This window comes from Malania oleifera, chromosome 1 (assembly GCF_029873635.1).
Source record: "Malania oleifera isolate guangnan ecotype guangnan chromosome 1, ASM2987363v1, whole genome shotgun sequence".
Classification (NCBI taxonomy): domain Eukaryota; kingdom Viridiplantae; phylum Streptophyta; class Magnoliopsida; order Santalales; family Ximeniaceae; genus Malania; species Malania oleifera.
The window spans coordinates 70,552,862-70,565,608 of NC_080417.1; positions in this window are offsets into that span (position 1 = coordinate 70,552,862).

Sequence of the window (12,747 nt, forward strand, 5' to 3'; positions counted from 1 at the left end):
GTGCATGGCCTAGTGTGTGTGGCTACTACACGGCATGTCATTATGCAAGGCCTAATGTGTGTGGCTATTACATGGCATGGCTTAGTGCATGGCCTATTGTGTGTGGCTACTACATGGCATGTCCTTGTGCATGGCCTAGTGTGTGTAGCTACTACATGGCATGGCATAGTGCATTGCCTATTGTGTGTGGCTACTACATGGCATGTCCTTGTGTGTGGCATGGCATGGCATGACATGAAATGACATGACATGACACACATGACATGATATGACATGACATGACACACATGACATGACATGACCTAGTGCATAACCTAGCGTATGTGGCTACTACATGACATGACATGACATGACCTGACCTAGTACATTGCCTAGTGTGTCTGGCTAATGCACGACATGACACAGCATGACATTACACGACGCGTCATGACATGACATGACATGACATGACCAGTGCACGACATAGTGTGTGTGGCTGCTACATGGCATGTCCTTGTGCTTGATCTAGTGTGTGTGGCTACTACATGCCATGGCTTAGTACATGACCTAGTGTGTGTGGCTATTACATGGCACGACTTAGTGCATGACATAGTGTGTGTGGCTATTACATGGTATGGCTTAATGCATGGGCTAGTTTATGTGGCTACTACATGACATGACACGACACGATATGACACAATACGACAGGACATGACATGACACGACACAACACGACACGACATGACATGGCTTAGTGTATGGCCTGGTGTGTGTGGCTACTACATGGCATGGCTTAGTGTGTTTGTCTACTACGTGACATGACATGACATGACACCACAAGACACGACATGGCACGACATGATATGATAGGAAATGGCATGACATGACATAACATGACACGACACGACACAATATGACACAACATGGTATGACACAACACAACACGACACGACACGACATGACACAACACGACACGTCATGACACGACACAACATAGTGCACGACCTGGTGTGTGTGTGTGGCTAATACATGACACGACACGACACGACACGACATGACAGGACATGACTCGACACGATACAACATGATATGACATGACACGACACGATGCAACATGACATGGCATGACACGACATGACCTAGTGCATGGTTAGTGCATGACATAGTGTGTGTCATGGCCAAGTGTGTGCGGCTACTACACGACATGACTTAATGCATGGCCTAGTGTGTGTATGGCTAATACATGACATGAAATGACATGACATGACATGACACGATAGGAAACGACTTGACATGACATGGCATGACATGACCTAGTGCATACAATGACCTAGTGGATGACATGACCTAGTACATGGCATGACCTAGTGCATGGCATGACCTAGTGCATGACATATTGTGTGTGGCTACTACATGGCATGGCTTAGTGCATGGTCTAGTGTGTGTGGCTACTACATGACATGACATGACATGACATGACACGACACGACATGACATGACATGACACGACATGACATAGCATGACATGTCAGGAAACAACATGACATGACACAACATGGAATGACATGACATGACATGACACGACATGACATGTCATGACACGACACGACACAACACTATACGACACAACATAGTGCATGGCCTAGTGTGTGTATGGCTAATACATGACACAACACGACACGACACGACACAACACGATATGGTATGACACGACATAACATGACATGACATGTCGTGACACAATATGACACAACATGGCATGACGCGACATGACCTAGTGCATGGTTAGTTGTCACGGGCTAAGCTTGTTCAGGGCATTATGCTTGCCTATGACCGCCTATCTCGTGTGTTTGGGATGGGTCTCCATCATGTAAATACTAGTGTAGGGTTATTTTCTAGTATTTCTTTCATTGTAAGCCAAATAAGGCAGTATGACTCCTCGGTCACTTTGATGTTTCCTAGTGCTAGAGTGAGAATGGCTTAGAAAGCTCTTTAGGGGAGGGTGAGTGTTCATCAATCATTGTAAAACTCACTAGCAATTGTCAACGTGCTTAGCCTACTTGCCTCCCTCGCTAAGTACAACATGTCAACGGAGGATTTGAATGAATTACGTTTGCTTCAATATTTACTACTTGGTTGCCACAGCTTTCATGAATTGATTATAATTTCCACTGCTATCTGATTGAATGTTAATGAAAGTGCTTCGTGGATGAATGTTGGTAAACAAAAGGCTGGCTAGTTAAGCAAGAGTGCTTTAACTAGCGCCGCACGGCCCTTCACAACGGTGTGAAAAAGGCGCACCGTGACATTAGTGCATGACATAGTGTGTGTCATGGCCTAGTGTGTGCGGCTACTACATGGCATAACTTAATATATGGCCTAGTGAGTGTGTGTCACTAATACATGAAATGACACGGCATGACAAGACACAACACGACATGACATGGCACAACATGACTTGACCTAGTGCATGACATGACCTAGTGCATGACATATTGTGTGTGGCTACTACATGTCATGGCTTAGTGCATGGCCTAGTGTGTGTGGCTACTACATGGCATAGCTTAATGCATGGCCTCGTGCATGGCCTAGTGTGTGTGGCTAATACATGACACAACATGTCATGACACAACATGGCAAGACAATATGTGGCATGGCATGACATAATCGGTGTGTGGGGCCATTGGGTAGCATCATGGGGATAAGCAATGATCACATATGAAGTATACCTTTGATCATTTTTTCTTAAACAATACCCTTGGAAGGAAGCCATGATGCACCCTCCTTGAAGGCCCAACCACAGAAAAAAATCGAACCAACCCACGCGCCCTACACTGCTATCTTCCACGGCATGTTTCTAGCCTTACCAAAGTGTAAAACCCAAAATCCAAGTATCCATAGCCTCCAAATGGAATGCTCTACCTCCCCACAAATTTTCATAATTTACTGAATTTATTTGCTATTTTACCTGAATTTTCCCTTTTTGTAGTTCAAAAATTAATAATAACTACACCGTAGCTCAGAAAATTTAGAAAATTTTTTTTTGTAACAGCATTTGTTATGCACTTCCCATAATAGAAAACATGTCCCCAATATTTTTCTCTCCCTTCATAAAATTGAACCAAACCACGTGACATGCAAACAAACTTGATCAGAATTTTTCTTATTTTATTGGATTGAAAAACCAAAAAAAAGTTACATACAATCTCTAAATGTGTGCCTCTACCTGTCCAAAATTTTCATAATTTTCTGAATTTAATTTCTATTTGTTTTGAATTTTACATATTTTTAATACAAAAATTAAAAATAATTATACTAGAGCCCGAAAAATTCCGAATTTTTTTTTGTGGTAACCTTTGTTATGTCCTTCCTATAATGGAAACAATCTCCCAAAAATATTGACAATTTCATAAATAAACCCCAGTATGACTCCTCAAATAAGTTGATGTTTCCTTGTATTAGACCCAAAATCGCGTATAAAGCTCTTTAGGGGGGGTGGGAGGCGCTCAAGCACCTGTAAACGGTGGGCTGGCCACATAGCCCTTTGTTGACTTGCTCTGGGCATCATTGACACTCATTTTGTCATTGTTGGGTCAAGCGATTAACCAAATGCTTATCGTTGACAACCATTTGTGGCCATGTGCTAATGTGTAGTGGGAATTGTTAACATTCGGATTTGTCATCGTTGGGCCATGCGATTAACCAAATTCTTATCCTTGACACAACCATTCATGGATATGTGGGAATGTGTAATTGGCATTGTTGACATTCAGATTTGTCATCGTTGGGCCATGCGGTTAACCAAATGCTTATCGTTGACACAACCATTCGTGGCCATGCCCAGATGTGTAGTGGAAATTGTTGACATTTGGATTTGTCATCATTGGGACATGTGGTTAACCAAATGCTTATCATTGACACAACCATTCTTGGCCATGCGCAGATGTGTAGTGGGAATTTTTGATATTCAAATTTATCATCATTGGGCCATGCGGTTAACCAAATGTGTATCATTGACACAACCATTCGTGGCCATGCGCAAATGTGTAACGGACATTGTTGACATTCAGATTTATCATCGTTGGACTATGCGGTTAAGCAAATGATTACCGTTGACACAACCATTCATGGCCATGCGCGGATGTGTGGTGGGTGTTGTTGACATTCAGATTTATCATCATTGGTCTATGTGATTGACCAAATGTTTACTTGATGACACTTAATGATGCATAACCATGTGGCTAACGAAATGCTTTCTTGATGACCCTTAACCATGTATGGCCATGTGCAGGTGTGCTGTTGGCATTGTTGATATTCGGGTTTGTCATTGTTGGGCAATGTGGTTAACTAAATAGGAGATGTGGCCATGCCTATGTCTTCATGGTGTTGCCTAGATGATGTGCCTTGATAAGGAGCAATATGTGCATGGTAGCCCTATGTCAAGTCATTTGGATGCTTTTATATGCATGGTAGCACCATGCCAAGTCGTTTTGATGCATGGTAGCCCCATGAAAATTTGGTTGGATGCTTTTATGTGCCCCATGCCAACTTGGATGGATGCTTCTTGATATGTCCATTTTCCACATTCACAAAGAAAAATCATTGTCTTTATTTATTTTCTTAGCCCAACTATACCCATTGATTGCATGTTTATGTAATTATGCTATTACATTCTGGTTATGATGGTCATTGATGCCTATATTTTATCATTGGGTGTTGATTTGCTTGTGTTTAAGCCAAAGTGATAGCCAAGTTACATAAATATGCCATTGCATATATCCCTTTTTTATGATAGGCCTACTTATTGATGTTACCTCTTCATATATTCATTTATCCATTTTATTTGTAATCCCTACCACACCTTGTTGAGTGCATGCATGTGCAATTATGCTATTGCACTAGGCTTACGATGGCCATCAATGCCTATATATTGTCACTGGGCGTTGATTTGCATGTTTTTAAGCCAAAGCAATGGTGGATTTGCACTTGTATGCCATTCAATATCAATTTTATTGATCAAAATGATTACAAAAACTTTCATGTTTTTTTTCCTGTTTCTTTTGTTAGCTTTACTTGTTAAGTGCATTGTTTATGCAATTATGCTATTGCACCAAGCTTACGATGGCCATCAATGCTTATATCTTGACAATAAGTGTTGATTTTCCTGTGTTTGAGCTAAAGTAATAATAGGTTTGCATTTATATGTCATTAAATATCTTTATTTTCTTTCGTAGTCCTACTCATTGATGTACCTTTCATTTGTTGGTTTCCTTGTTTTCTTTGTTAGCCCTTTACCAATCCTATTACATCGAACTTATAATGGCCATCAATGCTTATATCTTGTTACTGGGTATTGATTTCCTTTGATATCTCTCTACCACACAAATTTAGTGGATGTTTATACAATTGTGCTATTTTATTTGTTTTATGATAGTCATTGATGCCTATGTTGTTGACATTGGATGTTGATTGCTTTCATTTAAAGCTAATATAATATCTTATTTGTGTTTACATGCATTCCCTATACTTTGCGCAAGGCTTTTTGCCTAGTGAATTACATTGCATTTTGTTGGGTTTGTGGTCAAGTGTACGCGATGATGTGTGAGTGGCCATTGGTTTGTGTGGGTTTGCTGGCTATTTGCTTATGCTGAGAACTATACTCATGCATTCCTTTTCGTTGTTGCTTCAAGTGAATTGTTTCCTTGGGCAAAGTATTGATTCCTGTGTTGCCTACCTAAGTTGAAAGAATTATCGATTGATGTCTCTATTTTTGCCACATGCCTCTTTTCTGGGTGTATGGTGAACCTAGAAGCAACCCCTACTATCCATGCATTTGCTTCACTTGTGTGTCTTATGGTCATGGTTTCTTCAAGTTAAATTGCTCGTGCTCTCGGATACAGAACCTTGTGCGAGGATGGGGTTTACACTCCAATATGCCCTTAACCAAGTGTTTATCACTCAATGTAATATATGACGATGACACTTGCTTTGATTGCCTTTTAGGCTCATACGGTGTCGGTGTCAACAAGGAATGCTACCTGGTTGATCCTGCTAGTAGTCATATGCTTGTCTCAAAGATTAAGCCATGCATGTTTAAGTATGAAATAATTCAGACTGTGAAACTGCGAATGGCTCATTAAATTAGTTATAGTTTGTTTGGTGGTATTTGCTACTCGGATAATCGTAGTAATTCTAGAGCTAATACGTGCAACAAACCCCAACTTCTAGAAGGGATGCATTTATTAGATAAAAGGTCGATGCAGGCTTTGCCCGTTGCTCTGATGATTCATGATAACTCGACGGATTGCACGGCCTTAGTGCCGGCGACGCATCATTCAAATATTGCCCTATCAACTTTCGATAGTAGGATAGTGGCCTACCATGGTGGTGACGGGTAACAGAGAATTAGGGTTCGATTCCAGAGAGGGAGCCAAAGAAATGGCTTCCGCCTCCAAGGAAGGCAGTAGGTGCGCAAATTACCCAATCTTAACACGGGGAGGTAGTGACAATAAATAACAATATCGGGCTCTGTGAGTCTCGTAATTGGAATTAGTACAATCTAAATCCCTTAACGAGGATCCATTAGAGGGCAAGTCCAGTGTGAGCAGTCGCGGGTAATTTCAGCTCCAATATCGTATATTTAAGTTGTTGCAGTTAAAAAGCTCGTAGTTAGGGTTGGGTTGACTGGTCTGCCTTTTGGTGTGTACCGGTCATCCCGTCCCTTCAATCGGCGATGCGCTCCTGGCCTTAATTAGCTGGGCCGTGCCTCCGATGTTGTTACTTTGAAGAAATTAGAGTGCTCAAAGCAAGCCTACGCTCTGGATACATTAGCATGGGATAACATCATTGGATTTCGGTCCTATTCTGTTGGCCTTCGGGATCGGAGTAATGATTAACAGGGACAATCCGGGGCATTTGTATTTCATAGTCAGAGGTGAAATTCTTGGATTTATAAAAGACGAATAACTGCGAGAGAATTTGCCAAGGATGTTTTCATTAATCAAGAAAGAAAGTTAGGGGCTCTAAGATGATCAGATACCGTCCTAGTCTCAACCATAAACGATGCCGACCAGGGATCAGTGGATGTTGTTTATTGGACTCTGCTAGAACCTTATGAGAAATCAAAGTTTTTGGATTCTGTGGGGAGTATGGTCACAAGGCTGAAACTTAAAGAAATTGACGAAAGGGCACCACCAGGAGTGGAGCCTACGGCTTAATTTGACTCAACACGGGGAAACTTACCAGGTCCAGACATAATAAGGATTGATAGATTGAGAGCTTTTTCTTTTTCAATCATAAAGGGTAAAACTTATATTGACCAAAATGGATATGTACAGCATTCACTAGGCATACCCAGTCAAAGGGAAACTAAAGAACCCCATCCAAAATTACATCATAGCCATCCAAGACTAGGAACTACAATCAAAATTACAACAAAATTGCATCATATTACTCCAAATCTTAGGACAAGCTCAAGCTAAGTAAATTACATAAATAAACTTAAAAAAACTATCATACTGCAGCCTCATAGACAACTTTTCCTTCAACCTTTTCATGATTTTGAAGTGCCAAGTGAACTATACAATTGTTGCTAGGCACATTCTTCTCCCCCCAAATTGTATCCCAGTTCAGTTATCATCTTGGATTTGGGTGGAGGGCTAACCCTCCCTTCCTTTCTTGTGTTATATAGACCTTCCTCCCTTTGTTCTTGCTTTTCACTTGGGTAAATCCATCATTTGCATCAGAATTGTTTTGGTTGTAGGTAGTTTTTCCTTTCACTTTTGTTAGTGCTGGTTGTGCACCTCCGTATTGCCTCATTATTTCCTCTTTGATCACCTCCCAAGTTCCTTTCAATCGATTCTCCATCATTTCCTATGGATCTTAGGACAGTCCTACTTTCAGCCGGATATCACTCACTATTTTGGCCTTATTTTCTTTCTCCCTGGTTAGCAACATGTACTTGAGCATTTCCTGCCACCATAGGGACCCTTCCTTTTTCACTCTTACTTGTTATTTGGTCTTCAGATGTAGAGCCATTTTCAACTCGGGGGCTCCATAGGACACTCTACAACAAACTGCTACTTGTTCCAACCCATGGCCATTAACACCTTTAGCAGTTACAGTGGCTGGAATCCATAGCATTGAGATCCCATTTTCCTTCCTTGCATTACCACCCTTGTTATGTCTCCTTCCTTTGGGAATATATTGAACGTGGGGGCATTGGCTTTCATTATGACCAAACACTTTGCATTTTTTTGCAATATCTAGGGACATTTTCATTTAGAATACCTCCGATCAAAATGCTATTTCCAAGGAGCCTCACTTGAATGTTGTTTGACTGTTTTGCAATATCCACCTATACCAGAACTCTAGCAAAGGATAACCGGCTCGTCAGTAGTAATTATCTGTTAGAAGTGGAAAAACCAATGTCCGAACAAATTATTCCAATAGCGGCAGAGTCTATAGTTCCATTAGAAGAGCCTCTAAGTTGAATCCAAACTGGAATAGTTGTTCGTTCGCTTTGGTCAAATGAAAGAACCGGGCATCTTCTTCACGAGCAAGGATATTACAAGATTGAGTAGGACCTTCTTGGATCACCTTACTCACGTCCTGTTCTTTCTGGAATCTAAATATGATCTATCCATGTCTGTTTATGAGCACCAGAACATTTTCCTATTGAGCACCGATTAAGGCTGCCTTTCTCAGTTGCTGTTAGTTGAAAATACCCCACCAAGTGTTTATTAGATATCCCCCACTCGTCTCAAAACAAATCTCCTCTGGTACATCAAACAATAGGCCCTTCATATAGATAAGCTAAAAATTTCTCCTCAACAAGGAAGGGTTTGTTGTGGCAAACAGTTCATTCCAAGCACTCTTTTGTGATTCCTACTATTGTATTCTTACCTTGATCCTTCTCTGACATTTATCATCAGGGACACTTTGAAGCAAAATAGCAACCAACAAGGTTCACAGTCCATCTTCTTGTATCCTTCGTACCAGTGACTTAGACAGCAGCGCACGAGTCATTCTTCTTCGAACCAACCTCATCCTATTGAAGCTTTGGAGTGTAGTCTGCTACTTCCAAAGATTTTTATGTCTCTTAACCCGTTATGACGGTCGTCCACACATGTTAATGAAGTTCAAGGCATCTCAATCTCTATTGATTCCCGGTCTTGCCTCCCTGACATCTCTTGATCAACAGCACCTATAGTGTATTTGAAGTCAAAAAGTGATAGGTATCGCGCATTCACTAGCGCCAACCCAGGGGTGAATGCAGCTCCACGTAGCGAGCACCACTTCAACAACTTGAGCATGACACGTAAAAAGCGGGACAATTGAAGAGTTTTTCCTGTTTTATAATTAAGAAGAAATAAATATAAGAATAATACTCTGAATTGGGAAAATGTTTTTCCAAAAATAATGCGCACGGAATCTCGCAGCTTCATGCTGCGAGATTTAAATGATGGCCACTCTACCTTAGACCGGTGGCAAGAGAGAAACGGGGGGCAGGTGACGCGTGGCGAAAGCTTTGAAGAATCTCGCCCCGACAAGATGCGAGATTAAGAAGACATAGAACGAAGAGGCGATGGTTGGCTATAGATTACGAGGCACCATTCCGAGGTTGCAGGTGACCGTTCGGGCTCGGGCGAAGCAGGCGAGAGGACTATGTAAAGGCTTGAAGATGGGGTATGTAATTAATATGTAGAAAAAAACCTGAATATTTATTTAACTTACTGAGCTTCATGAGATAAGAAGTTATGTTTTGAGTTTGGTTGAGATCACATGCCGCGTTCGACTAGTTGGGTTCGTTGCTGCACGCGAGGAGGTCGTTTTTTAATTAATAAATTCATAACGTTTAGTCTTATAGTTATTTGTATATACTACGCATAATCATGTAAATTTTATAATATAACTGAATATTTGAATAAAAAAAAAGCATATGATTCAAATATTATGCTTCAAATTATCTTCAATATTTTAAATTTAATTTCATAATATCAAAGAAGAATAGTGTTTAGGAATGTGTGTTTGATTTTTGTGTTGTTTGGGGTTTAACTCACTTTGATTAAGGTTATTGGAAGCACAATGCCATCTGTAATGGGTATTACAAGTACTTACTAATTCGTTAACAAGGGCGACATACTCCCTGATGTGATGATTCCATGAAGAATATTCAATATTAGTTGTATCTGATCCATTTTAAAAACCTTTTTTCTTAAAGTAGGTCATTTACAAATTATAATAATTCATATTTCAAGAAGTCAGTGCTTCCCATCTCTTTACCCCCCCGTCTCAATACCATAGTTCTTTTATGGTTATATACAAAAAAACTCTCTTGAAGTAGTATGATTCCATCCATTGTACCTGTGGTCGTAATCAAATGAGAACTCATAATGTACAAAATAATTAGAACTGCATTTAAATTGCTGAACTTAACTTGAATTTAATTTACTATGAACCACTATGACGTAAACATAGGATACGTAATTTTATGGTTAAAAGTTTGGTCAAAACCAAGTTCAAAATCTCTTGACTATCTTCTTACTACTTACTTAATTCAATCTTCCAAAATATAATTTTACATTCCCAATTGAGAAGCCCTCCAAATTTGATCCAAAAACTATAGAGTGAAATAAACATTTGCACTTCAGTGAAGATTTTTTAAATTTTCAAAATTTATGATTTCCCTAATCGTTAAACCTAATCCTAAACCATTAAACATTAAATTCAAAACCTATAAACCCTACCCTAAACTCGAAGCCCCCTAAAAACCCGAAGACCGGAAACCAGGTAGGACGGGACGGACCAGGAAACCCGACAACAGGACACCCGAAAACCGAAGCCCGACCCGCTAAACCAGATGACCCAAAAGCCAAAAACACCCAATACATCGGAACCAGAAAACCCTAAATCCTAAACCCTAAACCCTAAAACCTAAACACCTAAACCCTAAGCCCTCAAGCCAAAACACTAAACCCTAAATATTAAACACTCAACCCTAAAGCCGAAGCCCTAAACCCTAAACCCTAAACCTTAAACCCAAAACCAAAAATCCCAAACCCTAAACCTTAAATACTAAACTCTAAATCGTAAACCCTAAACCCTAAAACCCTAAACACAAAACCTTAAACCCTAAACCCTAAACCCTAAAACCCTTAACCACAAAACCCAAAACCTTTAACACTAAAATGTAGACCCAAGACCCTAAACCCCAAACCCTAGCCCCTAAACCCTAAACCCTAATTCCTAACCCTAAAGCCTAAATTGTAAATCCAAATCCCTAAACCCAAAACCCTAAACCCTAAATCCTATACCCTAAACCCTAAAACCTAAACCCTAAAACCTAAATACCTAAACCCTAAACCCTAAATCTTATACCCCTAAACCCTAAACCCTAAACGCTAAACACTAAACACTAAACCCTAAACCCTAAGTGCTAAACCCTAAAACCCTAAACCCTAAAGCACTAAACCCTAAAGCCTAAAGCCCTAATCCCTAAACACTAAACCCTAAATCCAAAACCCTAAACCCTAAACCAAAAATCCTAAACCCTATACCCTAAAACCAAAATAAAAAAACCTAAACACCTAAACCCTAAACCCTAAACCCTAAATCCTAAGCCCAAGACCGTAAACTCTAAAATCTAAACACTAAATCCTAAACTATAAACCCTAAAAAATAAACCCTAAATCCAAAACCTTAAACCCTAAACCCTAAACCCTAAACCCTAAATCCTAAGGCCTCAGCCCTCAACCCTAACCCCAACCCTAAACCCAAAACCCTAAAACGCTAAACCCTAAAACCTTAAACCCTAAAACACTAAACCCTAAACCCTAAAACTTAAACCCTAAACCCTAAATCCAAAGCCCTAAACCCTAAACCCTAAATTCTAAACCCTAAACCCTAATACCTAAATCCAAAAACCTAAACACCTAAACCCAAAACCAAAACCATAAACCCTAAACCCTAAACCCTAAACCATAAACCCTAAACACTAAACCCTAAACCCTAACTCTAAACCCTAAACTCCAAACCCTAAACCCTAAACCCTAGACTCTAAACCACAAAACCTAAACACCTAAACCCTAAACCCTAAACCCTAAACCCTAAACCCTAGACCCTAAATCCTAAACCCTAAACCCTAAACCCTAAAACCCTAAACCCTAAACCCTAAATCCAAAACCATAAACCCAAAACTCTATACACGGTGTAAACACTAAACCTAAAACCTAAACCCTAAAACCAAAACAACTAAACCCTAAACCCTAATCTCTTAACCCTAAACCCTAAACCCAAAACCCTAAACCTTAGACCCTATGTTGGCCTAATAAGGCTTATAATTCTTATTTTGATGATAACAAATCCTAATGTGTTTAATGTGGTTCAAGTTAAAGTTTTTCAGGAAAAAGGAAAAGCTTAAAGGAAGTGACAAAGCTCAAGAGCGTGAGGAAGCTTACGGATTAAAAAGAAATCTTGAAGAGCATGATAAACCTTATGGATTAAAAAGATATCTTAAAGAGCATGAGGATAAAAGATAACTTGGTGAAAGCTCAAAGAAAAATCGAAAACTCAAAGATGATGGAAGAACAAGATTGACAATCAAAGGATTAATTCTTTTTAAGGATGTTTTAAATGTAAGTACTTCAAGTTAATTTCAAGTATAAATTGATTTGAAGCTCTCAAGATATTCAGAAATATATTTTTTGAAAACTCTAAAGAATACTTTTATAATCAATGAAAAGAAAGGGTTTTGAAAAAGAATATTTT